Here is a 24,883-nt window from a genome sequence, read left to right on the forward strand (position 1 = left end):
TCAAATGTTTCCCTCCAAGCCTGGATCTCGCCTAAGCCCCCAATTCTCCCCACGCGGAGGTCCCCACCCAGGGCTGCGCCAGCACGTGGCGGGGAGGGGAACGGGCGTTGGGCGTTGGGCGTTGGGTTTCGGCGTAGCCAGACAGGCTGTCTCTGCTGCTCAGGCACATCCCCGGCGTCCCGGCGGCGCCCCGTTCTCCAGGGCGCGCCATCCCGGTAAAGAAAGGCGAACTACATTACCCATCAGGCCTCCCGCCGCCCTCTTTCCTTTCAAGTCGTTGCACGTGGCCGGAGGGGAGGGCGGGGCCTGGACGTCACTCTCCTACATTCTCTTTCCCTGTGTCAGAGCGGGGATCTTTTTTTTTTTTTTTTTCGTTCCTCTACTCCCTCTCCCCCACCCGCCCCTCCCTCCCTCTTTCCCTCCCCTCCCTCCCTCCCCTGTCGCCTGGGTTTGTGCGCTGGGGCGCCGGAGCCCCTCCGCAGCCGGGACGCGCGGAACTCGAGGCTGGAGTCGGCTCTCCCGAGCCTCCTCCCTCCCTTCTCCTTTCCTGCCCCCTTCCCCCACCCCCCGACTAGGGCTCGGAGCGGCGGCCAGAGGAACCCCGAGGTGAGCATCCCCCCGTCCGCCCCCCTCTTTTAGTCATCTCTGATTGCCTATCGATTCGGGGACCCGCGAGGAGGGCTGCGTGACGTGCGCGTGCTTATAGATAAATCCGGGAAAACCGACCCAAACAATTAGCCCCCTTCCCCCCTCCCTGCGCCCGGGGCAGCCAGGAGTCGGCGCGCATCCACCTTCCCCGCCTCTGTCGAGGACCGCACTCCACGATCTCTCCCCCTCCCGAGGTTTGCCCCTTCCCTGCCGGGTTCCCCGCCAGTAGGGGAGCCGTATCTCTGGAGCTCCAGTGAGGAGGGGGGGTTCTTGGGGGGCGCACGGCTGGAGCCCGGCTCGCGTTGGAGCCGCTTGGTGTAGCCGCTGTCATGTGCCAGATTCCGACCCGGGGGGAGGAAGAGAGCGAGCTTGATTCCTCTCTTTTGTTTTGAAGCCCGCATTTGCTGCATCAAGCAGTTGGTTTAGTACCGGCCAAACTTGCAGCTGTTCTGGCCGTGCTCCACTGAGGTAGGGTGGCGGCTCCCGGAGGGACCCCGAGAGAGTATCTCCACGCCGCCCCTCCCTCCTCTGGTGACTGATTGTGTCTGTGGCGGCCGCGTGTGTGTGTGCGCGCCCGTCCCCGCGGGCGCGGGGATGTCTGTCGTCTAGACAGGCTGCACCCTCCCTCCGTCCACGGTGAGCCTGCGGGCCGCGGGGGGCGCGGGGGACGGGAGCAGAGGAGGAACCCGAATCAGTAGATCCACTGAGGTCGCGGCTTTGGACATGCCCCACGGCGGTGATTCTGTTGGCTTTAAAAATATATATTATTATTATTCATTCCTGTCGCCGCGGTGTAATTGGGCCTGGGGAACAGATCTGTCCGGCGGAGCCGGGGTTAAGTTGACAGGCTCTGAAAAGCCAGCTCGCGGTGGCTGGTGACCCGGGTTCCGGCTCGGGTCCTTCAGCGAGCAGGTGACTGTCCCGGACGCCTGCCGTGGTGGGGGTGTGGGGGTGGGCGGCGGGCAGGGGGAGCGGTGGCTTGTCTGCGGCGGAGCTGTGCTGCACCTGAGGGCCGGATGCTGGAGCCTGGGTGCATCTGAGGGAGGCGTCCCGGGGACCGCGCATCTGAGTTGGGTACGTCTCTCCATTGACGTTAAATGACAGTCGGGAGTCTGAGGCCCTCCTGTGGGCGGCGTTGGCTGTTTGGTTTCGTGGAGTTTTTAGGGTTGGGGTTTGGGGGCAGGTGTGAGCAGAGAGGGGGTTGCGGCGTGTAAAGGGGAGGGGTGGCTGGCGGCGCGGTGTGCATTCCCACCCGGGGGGTGAGGCGTCGCCTCCCGCGCCCAGCTGTTTGTGTGTGTACACACCGCTCTGGCGTGTGTGGGGGGGCGGGGACCGCAGACCGCGGCGTCGTGGGGACGCGCTTGGGCCCAGATCGCTCGGGGTATCGGTCCCGCCAGGGCTCGTAGTGGTGTGTGTGTCCGCGCTCGCGCCTGGGTTACTTGGAGAGGGGAGTCGTGCGGCTGGGGGCCCGGGGAGACCCTGGGGTTGCGTAACCCTCCCTTCGCGTCCCGACGCCCGCCTGATCCGGCAGACTGTCCACCTACTCGGTGGCGCCGGGGGCTGGTCTGGCTGGGCCTGGAGGAGCCGCGGGCGCTCGCGCGTTGCCCCCCACCACGCCCCTCGGTTGACCCTTGGCCGGGGGCGCTCTGTGGGTGCTCGTGCCCGCGCCTGCTGCCGCCTTCGCAAATCCTGGAGAGAATCAGCGCGCTCTGCGCACCCCCTCCCAATTTTTCGACCTGGAGACAGTGGGGGCCAAAGGCTGTCCGGCCTGACCGGCCCCGGGCCCAGCCCCGCGCTGCCTCCTGCGCCGCTGCCGGGTGCCCAGCCGGCCGCATGCCCTTGCCGGCTCTGTCCGCTCGGCGCTGGGTCTCTGCGGCCGGAGATTATCTCCCAGGCTAGGGGCCCGCGCGCAAAGGGAGGAAGCCGCTGGAGCTGCGGGCTCCGCGGCGGCTGGAGGCTTCCGATGGCGAAAGTGACACAGCACGAGCGCCGCTGACCGCCCGAGCTGGAGGAGAGAGGAAGGAGCCGCCCAGAGGGCGGGGAGGGGCCGCAGGCTGTCCGGCCTGTTTCCTCCTGTCCAGCTCCGGGTCTGGGCCGTAAACCTCAGGGATCCCGGTATGAGCATGCTGGGACCGCGCGAGAAAATTGCCTGGCGTGCGAGAAAACCCAATCATAGTGGAACAGAACGCACCGAGCAGACGTTAGAAGATGTCCAGTCCCTCACAGGATACACTCCCTTAGAGTATTTGAAACAGGATTCGATTTACACACAGATCAACTCATCTGCTGTGTCAAGTGTCTGTCCTGGATAATGTGCGCTTGGAGCAGTAATTTTGTAACGCATTCTGGGATACGGTGTCATCAGTGATTAAGAGATTGCTAGAATAGCAATATGTTTGTATGACTTTACTGGGCAGTCCCCCACCGCATCGTTGCATTTATTAAGAGGGTCCCATGAGGTAGGGGGATATTAACCCCATTTTACAGACTAGCACATTGAGGCTCAAAAACTGACGTGACTTGCCTGAGGCGTTTCTGTGATTTCACTTCTCAGACTATGGCTTTTAATTAAATAGTGACCACCTTAAAGTGTAGGTCTTGGCACCTCAGGAAATACTGAACCCAAGAAAGGGAGTAAATTATGCTATTTATTCTTTGTCAGAAAACACTTGGTTTGCTACCAGTCCTAATGAGAATAAGTATTAAAAAACGGAAGTCTGCATTGCTGTTGTTATCACTCATCTGATAATTTACTGCTGGTGAATGATGGTCAGCTTTGATACATGCAGTATGTATACCTGCATGTAATAAATACATATGGATACATGTTTCTGCAACACATACCTGTGTTCATATGGGTGTGTTCGTGGGGTCTTTATTGAATCTAAGGTTTATTCTTTACTTACTGGTTCCAAAACCATGGGTTTAAAGTATAACTCCTGAGAAACCCCCCGGGAACCTGCCCCCTCCATCTCCAGGGATGGGGAAGCCTTGAAACGAACAAAGAGCTCCTCCATAACTGTATGTATTTCTCAGAGTTCTCGCACATGAAGGTTCTCAGACAGAGCCTGGAGGGTTACTAGGTTTGGTCAGGTAATCAGCTATTCATTCACAAATATGTATTGAACACCAACATGTTTGTGTATCTTGAAGTGCTTACAAAGAAAATTTAACATAGTGGCCCTGCCTGGCAAAAACATCTTCTAGCTGTGGAGATAAATGTAAGATTTTAAGTCCAGCAGATGTTTGTTGAGCACCTTCTGTAGTCTAGATACTCTGCTGTGTTTGGGGCACACAAAGATAGGATCGCAGAAACAGCTAATTTGCAGTGCAGAAAACGGATGATTCAGAGCCTGCAGGAGGGAACAAATCATAAATATTTTAAAGCACTCGCCCTGGGACTTAGTCAATTTCACATATGTTGGTTGCAAGGGACTCATAATGCGAGTCCCTGTGCTACAGCAAATGCAGAAGGAAGCAACAGAGGAAGAAGAGCCTTGTTGCTCTGAACTTCAAACTATTTGGAACCTCCCAGGTGAGCCCTAGAGGTCTGTCCTTCTGTAGAGGTTAGGCAGCTCATGAGAGATGACCCTGAAGCCAACCAACAGTTTAGTCTGCTGAGCAATGAAGAACTGACAAGTTGTTCTCTGTGCTCCTGGCCCAGCTCTGCTGGACAGTGATGGGCTGTGATAGGCTGTCTTCAGTGGCTTTGGTCAAGGTCTCACTTAGGCCTTGCCTGAGTTTAGTAGTTTCTGTCTCACAGGTCTATGGATATGTTCTAATATGAGTCTGCTTTTTAATCTATTCATTCTCCAACTCACTTCCCGGGTCCTTGACACTGTTTTCCAATTTCATCTCAGTTTTGGGGTCCACTGCCCTTGTTTCGTTGTTTTGTTTTTTTTAAATAAATTTCATTTATTTATTTATTTTTGGCTGTGTTGGGTCTTCGTTGCTGCATGCGGGCTTTCTCTAGTTGTGGCGAGTGGGGGCTACTCTTTGTTGCAGTGCGCGGACTTCTTGTTGCAGTGGCTTCTCTTGTTGTGGAGCACGGGCTCTAGGTGCATGGGCTTCAGTAGTTGTGGCGCATGGGCTCAGTTGCTCCGCAGCATGTGGGATCTTCCTGGACCAGGGCTCGAACCCGTGTCCCCTGCATTCACTGCCCTTGTTTTAAGGTTCTGTTGTTTGCAGTTCACATGATGAAGGAGGAAGCAGGAGGTGGTGGTTAAGATGGGGAGAGAATCCTGAGCCCAGAGAAAGAACAGGAGGTACAAAACAGACGGGCAAGTTGCAGTTTTGGGCAATTCTCCAAACCTGATGGCATTTCTGCATAGCTTACCCAATAAAGTGGCAGCCCCTTTCGGTGTTCTCTTTGAGGGGGATCCTCTACCTCTGGGCCTCACTGCTGACTCGCTGGTCACCTGAGCTCAGCTGCTAACATTCAGGCTTTGCTCTTGTGCCCTCCTGCCTCCCCTTGCGTGCAGTTTAACTTAGGGCACTGCTGTGATGGTGGTCTTCTCTCAGAATTACCCCCAAGCTGACTATCGACAGCTGCCTGTTGTTTCTGAATTAATCCCAGGCCAGAGCTGTGGTTCAGAACAGAGTGAGAACAGACACATCCTCAGATCTAGGCACCCAGAGCTGGGAAGGGCCTTGTTGATGAGCTGAAGACCCCAAGGCCCAGAGAGGTGAAATGACTTGCCCAAAGTCACAGGGAGCCCTTGGCAGAGTGGAACATGAACTTCTAAAATTTGATGCCCTATTTAATCTTCTTTCTCTGTACTGTGATGCTTCCTGAAAAAAAGTGGGGTTCTTACTTCCCAAAGAGTGAAAACTCTGCATCTTTTTTTTTTTTTCCCTTTGGTTCCAGGAAAGGCCCCGGAATTTGTCTTTTAGCCTTGAGATTGCTTTCCTTCAAACCTGGCCTTCCTTGCCCTATCTTTCATCTTTGGCCGCCAGGAATCTGGGTGAGAGCATACATTTGGGAGAGAGGTCTATGCTTGGGGTCTTCCAATGCTCTTAAGTTTGGTCTGTGGCTTTCCCTTTCCATGGCAGGGTCCTCAGGAACCTCCTGAAAGGGTTTGCAAAGCTGTTACGTACCTGCATTTTTCTAGGAGGAGGAGCCACATATTTCATTTGATTCTTACCTGACTCAAGTAAGGAGAAGAACTACTGGGGGTGGGGGTAGTGGAGTTGGATAGGGGGTCGGCTGGCACTGGAGACTAGCATAATACCCTACACCTGAGTTGGCTTTGCAGTTTATGAACTATTTCACACAGATTATTTCATCTGCTTTTTATAATACCCTGTGAGGCTGTTGTTGTTATTCCCATTTTGCAGATGGGGAAACTGAGCCTCCATGGTTACTGCCATGCCGCAGTCACAAGTAAGTAGTAGAGCCGGGATCAAATCTGGTGTCCTTAGTTGACGTGGTCCACCACGGCACATCATCATTGCACTTGTGTGAGTGGAGGACCTTGAACTTTTTGGGGCTGCTTCTTTCTTCTCTTTTCTTTTCTTTTTGGAGCTCCTTCTCCATGGTATCCTCTGCTGGCTTATGTCCAACCATGGCGCCAGACCTAAGTGCTAACTTACCCGTGGGCGGGATGGATAAAGTATGGGAGGCAGTTATCATAACAGTGATATGTGGACTGGGGCCAGTTTGGGATGATTTCATGAAAGAGGTGAATTTGAGGGTAGGTCTGGGGCTGTGGCAGACCTGGCAGAGGTTTTCAGTTGGGACCATGGCCCAAAAAGGGTGAAGGGGAAATTGTGTGTGCTTGGTCCGGGGTGGAGCTAACCAAGGAGGTTGGGTGGATCCTGCAGTCAGACGGGGCTTCTCGTAGTGACTGGGCTCTTTCTCTGGCCAGCTCTGTGCTACACCCTGGGGCTGCAACCGTGAACAGGCACAGCCCTCCTGCCTTCAAAGAACCCACTGTCTCGCGGGAGAGGCAGGCACTTAAACAGTTAAATTCAGCATGTGTGGTGAGCGCAGTGCTGGAGAAAGTTGCCTTCCAGACAAGGGCCACCTGCTGTAGCCTCAGAGATCAGAGAGGCCTTCCTAAGGGAGATGATGCAGGAGCTGAATCTGAATGTATGAAAAGGAATTAGCCAGGAGAAGAGACCGGAGAAGGACCTTCAGGGGGAAGGGATGTGGGCAGAACGGCGTGGAGGCCCGAGGCTGCCTGGTGGAGGAAGGGGCTGCCCCAGGGCAGTCAAGCACAAGGCCGAGAGGCATACAGAGCCCCGCTCTGAGGAGCTTGTGAGCCTGGCTGAGGATGTCACGTTTCAGCATGGAGGACAGGGCGTTAAGCAGAGTCGAGGCACTCGGCCCTGGGCCAGAAGGGAGCATGACTGGGAGCCAGAGGCAGCCTCTGGGCTGATGAGGCAACAGGCAGCTCCATGCAGCGTTCAGGTCCCAGGGGACGAGACATATGGGGAGGAGGGAAGGCCACGTATTAAAAACGTTTGGGGAGTAAAGTCGGCCGCGATTGCTTAGCTTTGGGGGATAAGGGAGGAGTCCCAGTGACTCCCAGGCTTCTGGCCTTGTGGACTCAGTGGATGGCGGCCTTTACCGGGCAGTGCCCTTCTGGTGGCTGGAGCAGGTCTGCTCTGATGGGGGTGAGAAGGATTGTGGTGAGTTTAATGTTAGCCATGGTGAGTTTGAATGGCTGGTAGGGTAATCCAGTGGAGCTGTCTTGCAGACAATACAGTGCTCATGGGAGAAGCCTGAGGAGGAGATGTGGGCAGGAGCTACAGTTCTGGGAGTGGGGAATGGTCTGCTGCTGAACGTGACTGCCGTGGGGACTGCTGTAGACAATAAGAAGACCTCTTCCTCCCATTGTCAGAGAATCCTTTGTCACGCCGGGCCGCTGTCGTCAGGGAAGCCAGGCGGGGATGCTGTGTCATGCTGGAGGCCCGGCTGGCAGGATCCAGCAACAGCCAGGAGCGCGCTTCAGCTGGAAGCCTTCAAGTGAGTTAGGGGAGAGGCCTTGTCATTTTTAACATCCCTGGTTAGCAGAGCCCTTCCCAGGCCCTCAGGGCGTAAGTAAAGGGCAGGGGAGACCTGGACCTCTGCCCAGGAGAAGGCAGTCTAGTTGGGAGACAAGATGTGGAAATATGAAACCACTAAAAGTCTGGAATAACCTGGACAAAGAGTGGGCTGCAGATTAAATGCAAGAGGCCTGCTGGTACTTCTCTTCCTGCCATGCCGCATTTTTACAGGGCTGCTGTGTTTTGGGCAGAGTGCCAGTCTTTTCATTTTTGAATGCTCGGACCTACACAGTAGGTGTTCAGCCTGCGTATTTGGATCTGCGGGGATGTGGCCAGAGTTTGTTGTTTGGGGTGTGGGGTGAGGTCAGCCAGAGAAGGTTCCCGTGAACAAGTCCAAAGAGGGGATTCCAACACTGATTTGGAATATTTTTAGTATCATAGCGGAGTAAAAATCTCGAAAACCTTCCAACTACCAAGCACCTAGAAATGCTGTATGAAATATAACTAGCATCCTTTCAAAGAAGAGCTGAGCTCCTCGAGTGTAAGAGAAATCCCCAGGAAACTCCAAAGTGTAAGCTTGCACTGACGCTAGGCCAGGCCTGGGGGTGGGTTTGGCTGTGGGCGTGTTGAGGGGTCTCAGACCCAAAGGCAGCTGAGCCCTTGGCATTGCCTCCTCCAGGGTCCAAGGTGAGACTGGGAGTTGGCATGGAGGGCCCTGCCTGAAACGGGCCCCTGCAAAGGTGTGCAGGCTTGGAGAGAGGATGGAATAGACGTCCACCCAGTGGCGTGGAAGCGGGAGAGGGGGAGCTTGTCCGTCTTGGCCTGGATCTGGGGTGGGGAAGAATCTTCCCTGGAAACTTGAAACCTCAGGCCTGTTGTGGCCTTGGATGACCACTACACGCGTGGTCCAGGAGTCCCCAGGGAATTAGCACATTAAAGCCTTTGGGGGCCGGGGTCTTCCTGCCTGTGGGCTCCAGGATCTCATGAGTGCTGGAAGATTCTGGGGTTCTTCACCCTTCACTGACTTGGGTCTCCACCTTGGAGAGATGCTGCAGGACCCGGGGGATGGGGGGGGGGCTGAGTGAGGAGAAGGAGAAAGAGACCTTGGCAGGAACCTTTGAAAAGGGCCTTCATGACACTTATACACTGCTGAGGGCGTGTGCATGGCTGTGGAGAAGGGCTGCATCTGCCCGAGGGCTTCATCTCTCAGCAGAAGCCTGCAGACGGGCCTGTCCGGGAAGGTCAGACCTTCTCCCCCCGCTGTTGACTCAGGCCAGGTCGTTACAGACAAGGCGTCTGTCCAGGTTCCTCCTCAGGGTGGCTGTGCAGATTCCAGCAGCTCCGGGTCCCTCCAGACTGTGTGCCACATCATCTGCCCTAAGCCCAGAGGCTTGAGTACCTCGAATTTCAAACTTGGGAGACACCTTAGAGGTCACCAAGTGGGTCTCCTACCAGGTGTGGGAATCCTGTCTCCACCAGCACTCGCTCAGAGGCTTCCCGTGGCCGGGAGTACGTGGCTTCACGAGGCAGTGCCTTCCCTCATTAGAAGGCTTTTGCAGCTGGAAGGCCTCCTGTGAGCCTCAGGCACTGCCCGGCTATTTCCACCCATCGCCCCTTCGGCCATGGGCTATGGTGAGAGATGCGTTGGAGGCCTTTCACCATCTTGCTCGCTTTTGCTGGAAGGGCCTTAATTTGTCGAGCTAAGATTCTGTGAGAATCCAGCCAACTTCCATCCTAACTTCCTTAGCAAAGAGGGAGATTTTGAAGATGAGATGTAAGGTTTGCTGAGCTGGCTGTGATGCAGAAGTTCTGAGAAGCTTTGGCTCAGTGCTTTTCAGATTCCAGACTAGAGAAGCAAGTTCCTTCCTCCAGCACCCAGAATACATTTCAGTTTGTAAGTGAGTGACTCAGGAATCTGATGCAGGGAGCTGACGTTTATTGAGTGTCTGTTAGGTACTGGGTACAGTGCTAGGTGTTGTCGGTATGTGTTACTAAATAAAAGTAACTTCTGGGGCTTCCCTGGTGGCGCAGTGGTTGAGAATCTGCCTGCTAATGCAGGGGACACGGGTTCGAGCCCTGGTCTGGGAAGATCCCACATGCCGTGGAGCAACTAGGCCCGTGAGCCACAACTACTGAGCCTGCGTGTCTGGAGCCTGTGCTCCGCAACAAGAGAGGCTGCGATAGTGAGAGGCCCACGCACCGCGATGAAGAGCGGCCCCCGCTCGCCGCAACTAGAGAGAGCCCTCGCACAGAAACGAAGACACAACACAGCCAAAAATAAATAAACAAATGTGGGGTTTCAAAAAAAAAAAAAGTAAATTCTGTGAGGGAGAGAGAAAGGGCAGCAGAGCCGGGGAAATGCCTTACTGTAGTTGTGACAATTGAGCCCTAAAGTTATTCAGAAAGAATGTGTGTGGTTCCATCCGGGAGTGGGTGGGGCAGGCATTCCTGTGCTATTCCCTTATAGGGCCTTCCTCTGGGGTAGGCAATGTCATGATCTCACCACGAGCTGAGAACCCACAGGCCTTTGCCGTATTCATGGGTCATTTGCTGAGATGCTTACAAGTTTGAACCATGAGAGATCAAGAAGGTGGCCTGCTGGACAATCCGCATCTTGTGTCACCAAACAGGATGGTGTTGACAATGACAGTGTTTTTCCCAGCATGCAAGGGGGGAGCTTGTCTGTCTTGGCCTGGATTTGGGGTGGGGAAGAATCTCCCCTGGAAACTTGAAACCTCAGACCTGTTGTGGCTTTGGATGGCCACTACATGTGTGGTCCAGGAGTCCCACTGGTGTCTGTCTGCAGGGCCCCGGGCTCTTTGAGGAATCCTTTGCATTCACAGGTTGGCTGGCATCTGTGACGTTCATATATTTGACAGGTGCCGTGTTGTGTTATGAGGAGCATGAGTTGCCTTTGTCGCGAGGTTGCATCAGCCAGCTGGATACCCGGATGTGCGCTCCTGACAGGGCCTGGTGGTGAAGGGCAGGGATTCTGGGAAAGTACCCAGTTTCTCCTCTTCTCCCTCCAAAAATTGTTCTTTATGCTCACATTCTACTGGTTTGCCTCAAACCTTTTTCTTTTTTGCGGTACGCGGGCCTCTCATTGCCGTGGCCTCTCCCGTTGTGGAGCACAGGCTCCGGACGCGCAGGCTTAGCGGCCATGGCTCACGGGCCCAGCCGCTCCGCGGCATGTGGGATCTTCCCGGACCGGGGCACGAACCCGTGTCCCCTACATCGGCAGGGGGACTCTCAACCACTGCGCCACCAGGGAAGCCCTGCCTCAAACCTTTTACCCTAAGCCTGTTACCTCCGTTAACATTTGGTTTGGTTTAGCGGACATGCGTCAGATGCCTGAAGTGGGTCGGAGGAATTCAGACGAACCTGGCAGGGTCCCTACTTCCTGTCTTCATCTTGGTGGGGAAGACAGAATAGCCACGTTTGTGTGGTGTGAGAAGTACTGGGTAAAGAGCAAAAAAAAGTGTGCTGAGGCAGCCAGAAGTAGGATGACTATAATTTTTTGTCCAAATGGAGGCACTTTTGAGAGTGACAGGGAGTGCCGTTAGTAATCATGCCAGGACACAGATATAAACTGGGACTGTCCTGGGCAAATGGGGGCTTATGGCCACATGAGCCAGGGAGGGCGAGTGCATGTGTCATCAGTCCTTTGTGCTACAGGACACACGTAGACCTAATGGAGGGGAGGGGCTTGGCTGCAAGAGAAACTGGCATCTGTTTCCTGTTTTTCTGGGGCTAGAGAGGAAAGCTTTATCTGTGGGGACTGTGGACTGAGAACTCTGATGGGTCTCAGTTTACAGCCACAAGATTCTATCTTATATATCTCACTATGATCTCAGTGTTGGGGTTGGCGATGGAAGTTTGGGGAGATGAAAACCACCTGGTTTGTAGGATGTTATTGGCTGCAGGTAAAAGCACTAGACTAACAGTGGCTTAAAAAACAAGATGTTTATAGACTTATCTAGCCAGAAGTCTGAATGTAGGGGTTCTAAAGTTGATTAATTCATTGGGTCAGTGATAATTTTAAGGACTCATTCTAACCTTCCAGGCAACCATTTACAGCACATTGGCCTCTGGCTCAGGCTTGACCCCTCATGGTCACAGCATGGCTCCCACCGCTCCACACATCACATTCTCACGTAACTGTATTGGAAGGCAGGCAGGAAGGTGAGTTTCTCCTTGTGTCTTAAAAAAAATTTTTTTTTCTACTTGAAGTATAGTTGATATATAATATTATATAAGTTACAGGTATACAATATAGTGATTTACAATTTTTAAAGGTTATATTCCATTTATAGTTATTAAAAATATTGGCTATATTCCCCATGTTGTACAATATATCCTTTAATTTGTTTTATACATAATAGTTTGTACCTTTTAATCCCCTGTCCCTATAGTGCCCTTCCCCACTTCCCTCTCCCCACAGTAACCACTAGTTGTTCTCTGTATCTGTGAGTCTGCTTCTTTTTTGTTATATTCACTGGTTTGCTGTATTTTTTAGATTCCAATATAAGTGATATCATACATTATTTGTCTTTCCAAGTCCATCCATGTTGCTGCAAGTGGCAAAATTTCATTCTTTTTTATGGCTGAGTAGTATTCCAGTGTGTATGTGTGTGTGTGTGTGTGTGTGTGTGTGTGTGTGTGTATGTGTGTATGCCACATCTTCTTTATCCATTTATCTGTTGATGGACACTTAGGTTGCTTCCACATCTTGGCAATTGTAAATAATATCGCTATGAACATTGGGGTGCATGTATCTTTTCAAATTAGTGTTTTTGTTTTTTTCAGATATATAGCCAGGAGTGGAACTGCCGGGTCACATGGTGGTTCTATTTTTAGGTTTTTTTGTGAAACTTCCATACCATTTTCCACAGAGGCTGCACCATCCTTGTGTCTTAATGTATCAAGCATGAAAACCTTGCCCAGAATCCCCCTGCTAGAATTTACTATCAAGTTCCATTGAAGAGAAATGGGTCGATACCTCACCATGGAGGCTGATAAAGCAAGTTTTGGAGTTTTCTGCCTCATCTATAGCAAGAGGGAGAAGTGCCTGCGAGGAGGTGGAGAGGGGGGTCATGGGTAGGTAAGCAATGATTGTTTACCTCACCGAGTTTCATTGTGATTTTACTTATTCATTTGGGGATATATCAGCTTTATTGAGATATATTTTTTTATAAAACAATTTCTTATAATATAATTGAGGTATAAGGGAAACAAACCTACCCCCTGGGCTCTGGCAACTACTCTTCTTTCTTTCACTATAATCCTGCCTTTTCTAGTAATTATTATTTCTTAACCTATAGGTGATATGGGAGTGTAGGACCCTAGGTGTCTCGTGGAGGTCTTTTGTGTGGTCTCAGGTAGGTTCTATGTCCTCTTCCCCCAGTGGCCCCTCTGCATTCTGGTCCCCGGGACCAGGTGGAGAAGCCGAGCAGACAGAGTTGTCCAGAGGGAGGGAGAGGGAGGGAACTTATGTTGGTGGTGGCCCTGACAGCAGGACCGGAGATACCTAAGGGGCCGAGGTTCTGGCTGGTCCATGACAGCAGTCACTTGTGCTGGCAGCTGTGGGGTTTGAGGGAGGAAATTGCTTCTTAGTGTGGCTTGGACACCTTGGATCCTGCAGAGTCAGTTCTCCTGCCCCTGCTAATTGAGAACTCTGGCCGTGGGGAATGTAGGCCACGGGAAGATTATGGGGGACACCATCTTCCCCTCCCCAAACCATCATCCCCTTCTGTTGATACAAACAAAGAGCTCAGGCCAAGGGAAGACCACGCAGTCCCCTGGAGCGAATAAGTGCCCTCTGGGCTCTTCTATACTCTGCTTGTATGGTCAGTTTTGTCCTCCTCTTCCATCCCAGCCTTCGGTCTGTACATCTTTAGCACACTTAGCCCTTGGCGTCACTCCCATCCTTCCTTGGGCTCTTGCCTGATCTGCTCCCTGAGATCATAAGCACCTTGAAGATCATATCCTGGTCTGAGTCACTTGTGGATTTCCCATAGGGCTAGGGCAGTGCTTGCCACAGGGTCCCTGCTCCAGGAACACAGATCTTTTTTAAAGCAAAATGAGTATTTGTAGAATGAGGGGAGGTACTTGTTCACTTTGGGCATCTCTCCAGATTCCAAACCAGTTCAGTGTGGCACAGCACAGTGCCCTGGATAAGGATTTGTGAGTCTCTACATATTCCTTTCCTAAAGAGGAAGAAAGGTAATCCACCATGCTGTTATGGGTTGAATTGTGTCCCCCCTAAAAGTATGTTGTAGTCCTAAGCCCCAGGACCTTGGAATGTGACTGTATTCGGAGATGGGGCCCTTAAAGAGGTAACTAAGGTAAAATGAGGTCCTTTGGGTGGCCCTGATGCAATATGACTGGTATCCTTAAAAGAAGAGGACATTAAGACTAGGACACCTGAGACAACCATGTGAGGACACAGGGAGAAGGTGGCCATCTATGAGGCCAAGGAGAGAGGGCTCAGAAGAAACCAACCCTGCTGACACCTTAATCTCAGACTTCTAGTGTCCAGAACTATGAGAAAATAAATTTCTCTTGTCTAGGCCACCCAGTTTGTGCTATTTTGTTATAAAAGCCAGGCTCCAAATCCAGGCCTATGTGACTGCAGAACCTGGACTCTGCACTGTGAGCTGCTGTGTTTGGGGGTGGGGTGGGGGTGGATGTCTGTCAACTCAGGGATTGAACAGGTGGTATTTCTGCTGAAACCCTGGGGCAATCCAATAATAACTTTAAAAACCTAACATTTGTTACGTATTACTGTGTTAAAGTGCTTCATGAGCACTTTCCATGTGTTATCTTAATTAGCCTTCTATTTTATAGATGAGACAATGAGGGCACAGAGAGGTTAAGTAATTTACCCTAGGTCACACAGCTAATAAGCGGCATAGACTGTTTTGCTATTTTGAGTGTTGTACCTTAACCATCACACACGGGGACTGACAGGTTATGCTGAGGTCCTCTTGTGGCATTCTGGGAAAGTCACTGGTCTTACGTCTGCCATGAATGACTTGGGCAAGTCACTTTGCATCTGGATGTTTTCTCCTCGGCGACCTCAGGGACTGGATGAGATACTATCTAGCGTCCCTGATTGTCTCCTTCTGAGGTTCCTAGTGCCAGGCCTCTGAGGCAGGGAGTACATCCTCAGCATGGACTGGTGTAGGGGAGGAAGAATCCCGTGATGTCGTCTTCTGCATTTGCCCGCACCTGACGTAGCAGTTCTAGATCTGCCTGGTCTGGCCATTCGGACCTATGGTTTGACAGTTTGCTCCTTCCCTATAAAATTAATTTTTTCCAGTAAGGTAGAAATTATCCCCACCCTGTGCCAGACACCCTTCTAGGTCTTTTAAGGATGTGGGCTTTGAGTTATATCAGCCAGAGGGTGTGGGGAAAGGGTTGATGGTAAGTGATACGATGTGCTTTCTCCCTCTAGCTTGACTGCAGTCTCGTTCATGCCAGAGAGAAACCAACCACGGGGGCAGCACACCTTAAAAGATCCCATGTTGAGCCAAAGACCTCTGCGTCTTTAGCCTTGTTTCCATTTCCCATGAGACCCAGGTAGGCGGCAGGTGATGGTGAGGGTGAGGAGAGGGTGGTGGCCTGGTTCTCGGATTCTGCAGCCTGAAAACAGCGCAGTAAGAGCAAGGATGAGGTTGGCCAGGCTGCTTGTGGACAATCTCAGGGCCCTGGTTTTTAATCCTCTGGCAGCCCAGCCCCTGGTTTATCCCCACAGGGTGTTAATGATTTTAGTTACCTCATCAGAGCTAAGTTTACTTAAGGTACCTGTAATAGATTTTAAAACCAGAAAAGCAGGTGAGTGTCTTTCAAAGTTCCCAGTTACTCAGCTGCCTGCTCATGACCTCCATAGATCTGGGAAGCCGAAGCTCTCTGGCTCCAGCATTCAGATGGCCGGGAAGAGGCCTTCAGATCCCAGTGGCTGAGGACACCTTGAGTGCCCTGACCGCTATGGATGGGCAGTTGTCAGCAAAACCAGGGGTTATTACCGCCCCCCCCACCCCCCGCCCACCGGTGCTCTTATGAGGAGTGGGAGAGGGCAGGGCTAATGCGCTTCTTCTAATGGGGGCATTGAAGCAAGAAGAACTAGGTGACTTGGCCAAGGTCACATACCACACTCATCAGTGAGAAAACAACTTAAGGGCTGGTTCTCCATTCCGTAAACCTCCTTCCTCTGCCTTTAAGTACTGTGTTCAGACCACTGATGGGGAGTATAGGCTGATTTTCAGTCGAATATCTAGGGACAAGTTAACAAGTTAAAGCCGCGTCTTCATTTAAATGTGCATTAAAGAAAGAAAACATAACTAGTACATGGAACTTGTGATTTCATTATTGCTTAGCAGGAAGCTTAGTTTAATAAAAAGTCAAGACAAAGTCAATAATAGCATTACACCTGGTACCCAGCCATGACAGAAAACTCCAAGGTGGTGAATTTTGGGAAATGCTGCCAAAATCAAGTTTGGGTTGGGCTTCTGTCACTCGGCACTGGGTGAGTTCTGAATAATACATGACCGACTTCAGCCCAAGGCTACGTCTTTTCATGTAACAAATGCGGGTTTCTAAGTATTGAAACTTAGAAACAAAACTTCTATACATGTGATTGTAATTTGGATTCATGAAAGGTGGCCATTACCTAAAGACAACCTAAGTAAATATTGTTGTAAAGCAAAGAATCCTTTTATATAGTGTCCGGTTTCTTTCAAAAGCAAATTTAGACTTTTAAATAGTAACTTATATTATCCAGGATTTTGCTGACCAGAAGCTTCTTAATTGGCACCTGAATAACTTCAGCACAATGAAGGTTAATATATTTCATTGTCAGAAAGATCATCTTAGCATCAAATGTGCTGCAATAAAGAATGTTCTGTCTGACATCCGTTCTCCAACCGGTGATAAATACTCTTGTCTAGGGTTAACTAAGGGGTGCATTTTAGAGCTAGCCCATCCTATGAACCCGACAAAGTTTTACTATCTGCATTTGAGTAAATTCCGATTATCTAGAAGAGTTATGTTGAAGCTGAGGCAGTCACTTGTAACACCAGACTCAACATCTTTAGGCCAGCATATTCTCTTCCATACTGTGAGCAATGGTGACCCTATTTTCTGAACCCCAAATCAGGATATGCATTTGGATATTTGAAATCAGGACTTCTCCCACCTGTCATCTTACATCTACATCGGGACTCTGAGGTCTCATTCTCAAATTTGTTGATGCGCTCATGCAATTTCAAAATTCTCTTTTTTAATAAAAATATTTGTCCTTTCTTCAGATCCTCCTGAGACCTACTTTCTCTTTCTCCTTTCCCCCCAAATATCTTAGCCCCTCACAGTCCTGCCCCCAGTACAATGTGTATGGGGCTTTTCTACACCACCAGGCAATTCTCTGACACCAGCTGGGCGTCCTACAATTCAACTCAATTCTTCTAACACTACCTACCTAGCATCAGATCCCACAGGTTAAGGCCTCAGCCCTATGTCTAGACCCCCCCCCCGCACCCCCCAAACTTCAGATGCTATGCTTCTGACTGGCTTTCAATGACCCTGCTCCTTGGGTCCTATTAATTTGTTCGAGCAGCTCACAGAACTCAGAGAAGCATTTTACTTGTTAGATTACCCATTTCAGGAACAGTCAGATGGAAGAGCTGCGTAGGGCAAGGTATGGAGAAAGGACCCAGAGTTTCCATGCCCTCCTGGAATACACCACTCTCCCCAAATCTCCAGATGTCCACCAACCTGGAAGCTCTCTGAACCCCATCTTTTGGGGATTTTAGGAAGGCTTCGTTACATAGACATGCTTGATTATATCATTGACCATTGTATATCGATTCAATCTCCAGCCCCTCTCTCGTCAGGTGTGGGACTGAAATTTTCTACCCTCCAATCACATGGTTGGCTCCCCTGGCAGCCAGCCCCCATCCTTATGTTTCCAAAGGTCGCCTCATTAACATAAACCTAGTTGTGGTGGAAGGGGTTTATTATGAATATCAAGACACCTTTAAAGCTCTTACAAATTCCAAGGGTTTTAGGTGCTATATGTCCGGGATGGTTGAAGACCAAAAATATAGTTGTTATTTTATATATCACAATATCACATTCCTTTATTAATATAACAGAAAATTAAATCTGGGGTCTGCATTCCTACCCCATCCCCCAAAATCCTAACAAACAAAAGAATGTTTTGCTGTGTTATCTGTGGGAGCAGGTGGCTTTGTAGCCTGAGCAAATGATTGAAATTAAGAGGAGCCTATTCTCCTTACTATTGCTGTGTAACAAACCATCCTAAAACCTAGTGGCTTAAACAGTGATAATCCTTTGTTCTGCTCCGGAGCCTGCCATTTGGGTAGGGCTCAATAGGTACAGCTCACGTCTGTCCGCTCCACGTGGTATCGGCTGAGATGGCTCAACCAGGGCTGGAAGATCCACCTCCAGGATGGCTCATTCCTGAGGCTGGCGAGTTGTCCTGGCTGTTGGTTCTTCTCCATGTGGGCTTCTCCACGGGGCGGCTTGGGCTTTCTCAAGGCATGTGGCTGGGTTCCAAAAGTGAACGTCCCAGGAAACAGGAAGGCGAAGCTGCGCTTTCCCAAAGGCTTGGCCTAGGATCCTCGGTGTCTCTTCCATATACCATCCGTGGAGCAGTCACCCAGGCCAGATTCAAGACGAAGGGACATAGGTCCTATTTCCTGATGGGTGGGGTGCCAGAGATTTGGGGGCCATGGTTTTTTTTGTTTGTTTTTTGCGGTAAGCGGGCCTCTCACTGCTGTGGCCTCTCCCGTTGTGGAGCACAGGCTCCGGACGCGCAGGCTCAGCGGCCATGGCTCACAGGCCCAGCTGCTCCACGGCATGTGGGGTCTTCCCGGACCGGGGCACGAACCCGTGTCCCCTGCATCGGCAGGCGGACTCGCAACCGCTGCGCCACCAGGGAAGCCTGTGGGGGCCATGTTTTAAACCACAGGAACTGGTCTCACAGGAGAGGAGTGTCCTTCCTTCTTGCAGACCTTCACGGAGGTTTAGAGTTCATCTTCTTGCAGTCTTTTATGGGGGGGGGGATGAAAAAAGAAATGCCTGTAAAACCCCGTTTGTATCATTTAAACACTGTTATAGTTAGTAAATGTCCGTTTTATATTCTAGTCCTTTAAAAAGTGGCTTCCCCTTGTCACAGGTATGTGGGCATCTTCATTTAATCAGTCACTCCCAGAATTCGCTGAAATAGAGGCGTGCAGGCACTTGGCCTTGGCGGCGGGAGTGGTCCCCAGGCAGGGCTGTCCACAGTTACTGGCCTTCATGGAGCAACTCTCTGTGGCAAGAGCCTGCGCTGGCTGCTAGCGGGCTGCAGAGATGACTAGGGAGACACCCCGCACTGTGCCCACCTTCAGGGAGCCCAGGGTTGTACGGTAGATGGACAGCAATGGCCTCAGTGTCACTTTTTCTCAGGGTGTCCTTTTCCACTGGTGAAACACAGAGTGAGCATGTCTGCTCTGAATGCAGTGGGGATGACTTCTCTTTCCCTTTTGGGGCTCTTGATTTTAACGTGTGCCTTGGCCTGGAGCTCCTCACTCTGTTTTCCTCATCTGTGAAACAGGGAGTTCAGTCCAGTCCAGGGGTCAGCAAACTACAGCCTGCTGACCAAACCAGCCCAATGCCTGTTTTCCTAAGTGACATTTTACTGGAGCACAGTCACGCCTGTTGCTTTATGTACAGGCGTGGTTGCCTTTTGCTGGTCGCAGCGGGGACCATATGGCCCACAAAACCTCTGGCACTTTACAGAAAGTTTGTAGACCCCTGGTGTAGAATAATGGTTTTCAAACTTCGCATTTCAAAGAACACATGGTTCTTTCTTCAAATAACTTTACCAATAAATCAAATAAATTTACCAATAAATCGATTCTTCTACCAATAAATCAGTTCTTCTAGTACTTGTGCCACGCACTGTACCAAGTACTTTTAAATTGTCAACCTATTTTAATCCTTATAAAAACCCTGTGAGATGGGTATTATTATCATCCCCATTTTAGAGAAAATTGAGACAGAGTTAACAGAGAGGTTAAGTAACTTGCCTAAGGTCACACAGCTAATAAGTGGCAAAGGCAAGCTTCGAATTTAGCAGTCTGGCTCCAGAGTTCATGTTCTTACCCACTGCTCAGTGCTGTTCACTGGTGGCCTGATGTGAAAAGAGGGAGGCCGGATGACTAGAACTGGTGTGGGGACGCTTAGCATCTTCCACTCATCCTTTGGCTTCTCTCCCTGTAGCCCCCAGAAGCCCCAGGGCCGTATCTGATAACCTCTGCAAGGTTAGCAAATTATAGGGTCCTAAGCTCACATGTAGGGGGGACTTTAGCTTGTTCGGGTTTCCCCAAGAGGAAGTGATCCTGGTTGTTGGGATCTCAAGCGAGCCTGGAACTGTAGAGAGCTCTGTTCCCTGGGAGAGAGGACTCCAGACAAATGATCATAATTATGCCCAATAAAAATGAGTGCTCGGAGACCAAGGTCCACATTTCAGAACAATAACTGGAAGAAGCCATCTTTCAATTCATTGCAATGCCCCAAACAAGTATTAAAACTAGTAAATCTACGTGGAGTCAGTTCTCTGGGCCAGAGTGACTTACCTCAGAATTGAGCCATAAAATTCAGCGAGGGCCAGCTTTCCACAGTGAATGTCACCTTCCCAGCTCCCTCCTACCAATAACCAATAAATCAGCCCAGGGGAGTTAAAAGATTAGTGGCAGCATTTCTCAGAGAGGTGGGAGCCTGGGGCTGCCGAGGGGCCCTTGGGGGTCTTCCTCTGTGCAGATTAGCTGCCTTGACTGAGCCCACCTTCCCCATAAAGGGCAGTTTTCAGGGAGGAAATAAAGCCTTCTCTGTCCTTTGGAGCAGCAGAGGTGAGGGTGACTCACTTTTATTGCCAGTGGGAAGCTGACCTTGATCTTGGTGGTTAGTTTGAAGGTGACTGGGATCTCAGAGGAGAGTTTATTCTGTGGTGGTGTGGCTGGTTTCAATAATGGTATCTCTTCAATATAGCAATTGAAGAGGATTCCTGATTCCTAGGGACAGCGCCCCGGGCCTGTAGCTCCTCTGCCCTGTACAGAAGGGTCTCTCCTATTGTGAGAGTTTTGCTGTCCCTGCTTTTGCTCCTAGGTCTGTGTCCAGCGGGCTTGGGACCCACGAGGGGACGTAGGGCGGGCTCTTTGTGGGTGCTTCCCTCCTGCCTGCACACCTCTCTTCCTGCCCCCCTCCACCCCGCAAATGATAAAATGATCTTCCTGACAACCAGGAATCCCAGTTCCTTTCCAGAGATACTCTCTTTGGAGAAAAGTCTTTTTAAAAAGGCTTCCAGTTTCTTTCTGGCCACTTTCAGGCCACACTTTGCGATCTGAGCTCTTTTTTCAGATCGGGGTTTTCCTTCTTCTCAGAGCCAGCTTTTTGGAAGTGTTCCCTCCCGCTCTCCCCGCGTTCCTGCCTGTTTCAGGCGTGACCGGACTTGATCGCTGGGTATCCCAAAGGCTAGAAGGTCCTAAAGCAAAAAGGGCTTTTGTGGGAGTGGGTGGTACCCCTTCTCTTCCCGTATGCTTTGCCTGCCGCCTGGTTGGTAGTGGGGGCCTTGTGGGCCTGGGGGTTGGGACTGCACGTGTGGTGGTGGAGGCCCTGCAGGGGTGGGCTTGGGTGGGGTACAGTCTTGGGGCGGCTCCATGTGCTGTGGACGGCCCCCTTCCCAGGCCTCTGTGAAGGTCCCCAAAGCCTGGTTCTAACTTGGCCTAAAGAATATTTGACCTCATCCATCTCACAATTAACCGTCGATGGAAAGCAGCACGTACTTGAATAAGTGAAACTGTTTCTTTTAGGGAACGTTTTGGAAAACAGAAATTTGGTTCTCATTGAAGATACCTTACTAGTGTGTGTGGTTGTGTTTTCAACAACTTACAAAATGTTAATGAAAACATGGGGCCACCACTGCACTGAAGTACGTTTGAAGTGAAGAATCCTCTCCACTTCATCCCTTAAATACTGTGTTAAGTTTTGCACATTGTATCCCTTTTCCCCTTCAATAGCAATTGGTTGATTGGCAGCTGTGCTAAATAATTTTGTATACTTAACTAGCTTGGTTTTAAATTTTGTTTCGAGTCCTGTTTATTACCGATGTCACCGCTGTTTTCCACAGACCCCGATCCCCGCAGCTCTGTCTTATCACCGCCTTCATCAGCGGGACCTTCTCTGCAGAGAGTACAGTTGGTCCTCTGTATGCACAGCTTCTGTATACTCGGATTCAACCAACCTTAGATCCAGAATTCTACGGGATCCAACGTTGGTTGAATCCGTGTATTCCCGGGGCTGGTTCTAAGGGACTTGGAACGTGTGCAGATTTTGGTTTCCCTGGGGCGTCCTGGTGCCAACCCTTCTGTGGATACTAAGGGACAACTGTATCCAGTTTTAGTTGTGCCTCCCTCTGTCTGGGCTTTCCCTTCCCTCCTCCTAAAGGAAACACCTGAGAAATCGCCAGGATCGTTGTACCCTTAAATAACATCAGTTGCCACTCATTTGTGTCGTATTTCATGAATTTACCAAGTGCTCTCATGCGCCGTATGTGGGGCAGGCTGGTGTTATAATTACGGCCACTTTACACAGATGCTCTGAGAGATTGAAAGTCTCACATAGCACTTGGCAACCGACACCAGGACCAGAGGCTACATCCTCTCACTCTCAATCTAGTGTTCTTTCCACCACACCATGGAACCAGCCATAGACACCAGGGACGAGGCCTCTACGCTTTAGTTCCTTCTTCTGTAAAGTGGGGTCATAACAGCGCCTATTTCATGAGGCCACTGTGAGGCTGGAGTGAGCTGTCACATGTGCTTAGGATGGTACCTGGTGACAATACGTGTGAGCTCTTAGGAGGGGTGGTGGTAACCCCCGCTTATGTGCCGGACATTGTGGGGAACAGGCTGATTCCATGGCTCAGGCACACCATCCAGAAATGCAGGTAAAACCCGTGCCCAGATAAGCATCATACAGGATGAGAAGACTGGGCCCGTGGCTGCGTGGCTGTCTCACACCACACGTCTCGGGGTCCAGCCTCCTGAAGTAGTGCCCTTTCCTTTGCCAGGGCGGTTGACCAGGAGGCCCCCTGTAGGGCTGACCCTTCAGCTGGGGATCTTGGCGTGCTTGGCGGTCTGTCCATTTTACAGACCGAGGCTGCGGCACTGGGCATTCTGGCTCCCAACATTGCCTCACTACTACGCTTGCAGTGTCACCATGTGTACACATTCGTACCCAAAGGGATAAAGCCATCAACAGTGGGAGTGTGTGGTGTGTCAAGGAAGGAGTTCATTCATTCATTCATTCGTTCATTCATTCATTCATTCAACCAGTATGTACTACAGTATGCCAGGCCCCATTCTAGCTGCTGGGGGTGCAGCCGTGAGTGGGTCAGAGCCTCATGGAGCTTTCTGACCACAGACAAGGACACAAGTGTGTGCTATGAAGGGGAATAAGGCAGGGCCAGGGGCTGGAGGGGCTGGGAGGCGGGTGGTGACTTGAGTGGGAAGGACAGAGTCCTGAAGAAAGAGAGTACATGGAGGGGTGAGGATCCTGGTCTGTTGGAGGAGCAGCAGGAAGCCACGGGGCTGGAGGGGAGCGAACACGGGGAGAGCACCAAGCCATCCGGTAGCAATATCATGGGGCCGGATCTTGGTGGACTTGGACTTGGACTCACGGGAAGCCTTTGGAGGCGTTGGAGGGCATGCTGTGAGGCTGCAGGGCTCGCACTATTAGCCAGGCGGAGGAGAAGCTCTCACATCCGACCCTGGCACAGGGCTGGGGTTTCGGAACCTCCAGCATCTCCTGCGGTTGTGGCCTGTGCAGGTGCCTCCTGCATCATGCCCTGTAGGTATGCTGCCCCCCGCGCATGACATTCCAGTGATCTCCTAGGGCTGATGTACCCGCTCCACCCCCTGTGCTGGAATGCAGAGTCTCGGTCCCAGCAGCTGGGGCTGCCTGGTGTGTGCTTTGGCAGAATTCCTCTCCTGCTTTTGAGCCTCTGGGACTCATCTGGGGTTCCTCTTTGTGCCCCTTTCAGTGAGCGGCACACCATAGGCCTCCCCAACGCTGGAAGGGAAGAGAGAGGACGTAAAACCCAAGATTAGGTCCTGAGCCTGGCCAGCACCTTGGGGGAGGCACTCTGAGGGCAAAGACTTGCGATTTTCATGGCCAAGGTGAGCTGTTGTGTGTCGGGATTGTCCTCACAAGGGCTGGGGGCTAGGTGGGGGGTTGGTCCAGCCACAGCACAGTGGGGACATCCTTCCATGGGGGCAGCCACCTCGTTCCACTGCTCACTGTTGGAGGCGACAGCTGGGACAGCAGCTGCTGCCTCTGAGGCCAGCCTCTTCCTCTCAAATGCCTCTTTGAGAGGCATTTCCCTTTGGGGTGGGAGTCTTTTCCTCACCCAGCAAAAAATGAAAGCTTTGGAAAAGCTGCACAAACCCCCTTATGGACAGCTCTGGGTAGATGACAAGAGAGGGGCTTTGTAGAAGGGATTAATACTGCTGGAGTTGTGTCTAAAGGACAGTGCTTGCGGGACACTCCTATTTGGCTTACAAAACCCCACAGCCAGCAGCCTACCTCACTCGGGCCTAGCTGAGAGACTGTAGATTTTGATCCTCATTCAATCATTAAATGTTTTAAAAGTCTGTGAAACAGATAGTCAAAGAGTTAATAGTCTTATTTATTCAAGAAATTTACTCAACAGATATTTTTGATTTTTTTTTTTTTTTTTGGCCACACCATGCGGCATGTGGGATCTTAGTTCCCCAACCAGGGATTGAACCTGCGTCCCCTGTATTGGGAGCGCGAAGTCTTAACCCCTGGACCTCCAGGGAAGTCCCTCAACAGCTATTTTTGAGCAGCATCTATGTACCAGGCTTTTTTCTAGGTGCTGGGAATATAGCAAGTGAACAAAGCAGAAAATTTTTGCCCTTGAGGTCTAGTCTTATAATAGGAGTTCATCTTTAAAGAAAGACCTCTCAAATCTTTAAATAGTAACTCATGGAGTTACACACGCATTGGTTTAAGGATCATTGGCTTTGTGCCAGAGGGGCAGGGACAGTGGGGTAGTTAGGATGTCCAGGGACAGAGGGAAGGAGAAACCATGTCACTAAAGGCCAGTTGGTCAGAGGAGGCATCCAGCACTCTTCCAACGTGGCAGAAGTCAGGGAAGAAT

The 24,883-nt window shown here is 51.1% G+C and overlaps 1 protein-coding gene across 3 annotated transcripts in view; it reads left to right on the plus strand.

Moving 5' to 3' along the window:
• Positions 1-379: 379 nt before the first annotated feature.
• The window catches only part of CTIF (cap binding complex dependent translation initiation factor), a 310,526-nt gene continuing 286,022 nt past the window's right edge, over positions 380-24,883 (plus strand). For all 3 annotated transcript variants that reach the window (XM_060029013.1, XM_060029015.1, XM_060029014.1), the window contains exon 1: positions 380-606. The gene's annotated coding sequence lies outside the window, so the exon portion shown is untranslated. The remainder of the gene's footprint in view (positions 607-24,883) is intronic.

The sequence above is a fragment of the Delphinus delphis genome, chromosome 13 (genome assembly GCF_949987515.2).
Source record: "Delphinus delphis chromosome 13, mDelDel1.2, whole genome shotgun sequence".
NCBI classification, from domain to species: Eukaryota; Metazoa; Chordata; class Mammalia; order Artiodactyla; family Delphinidae; genus Delphinus; species Delphinus delphis.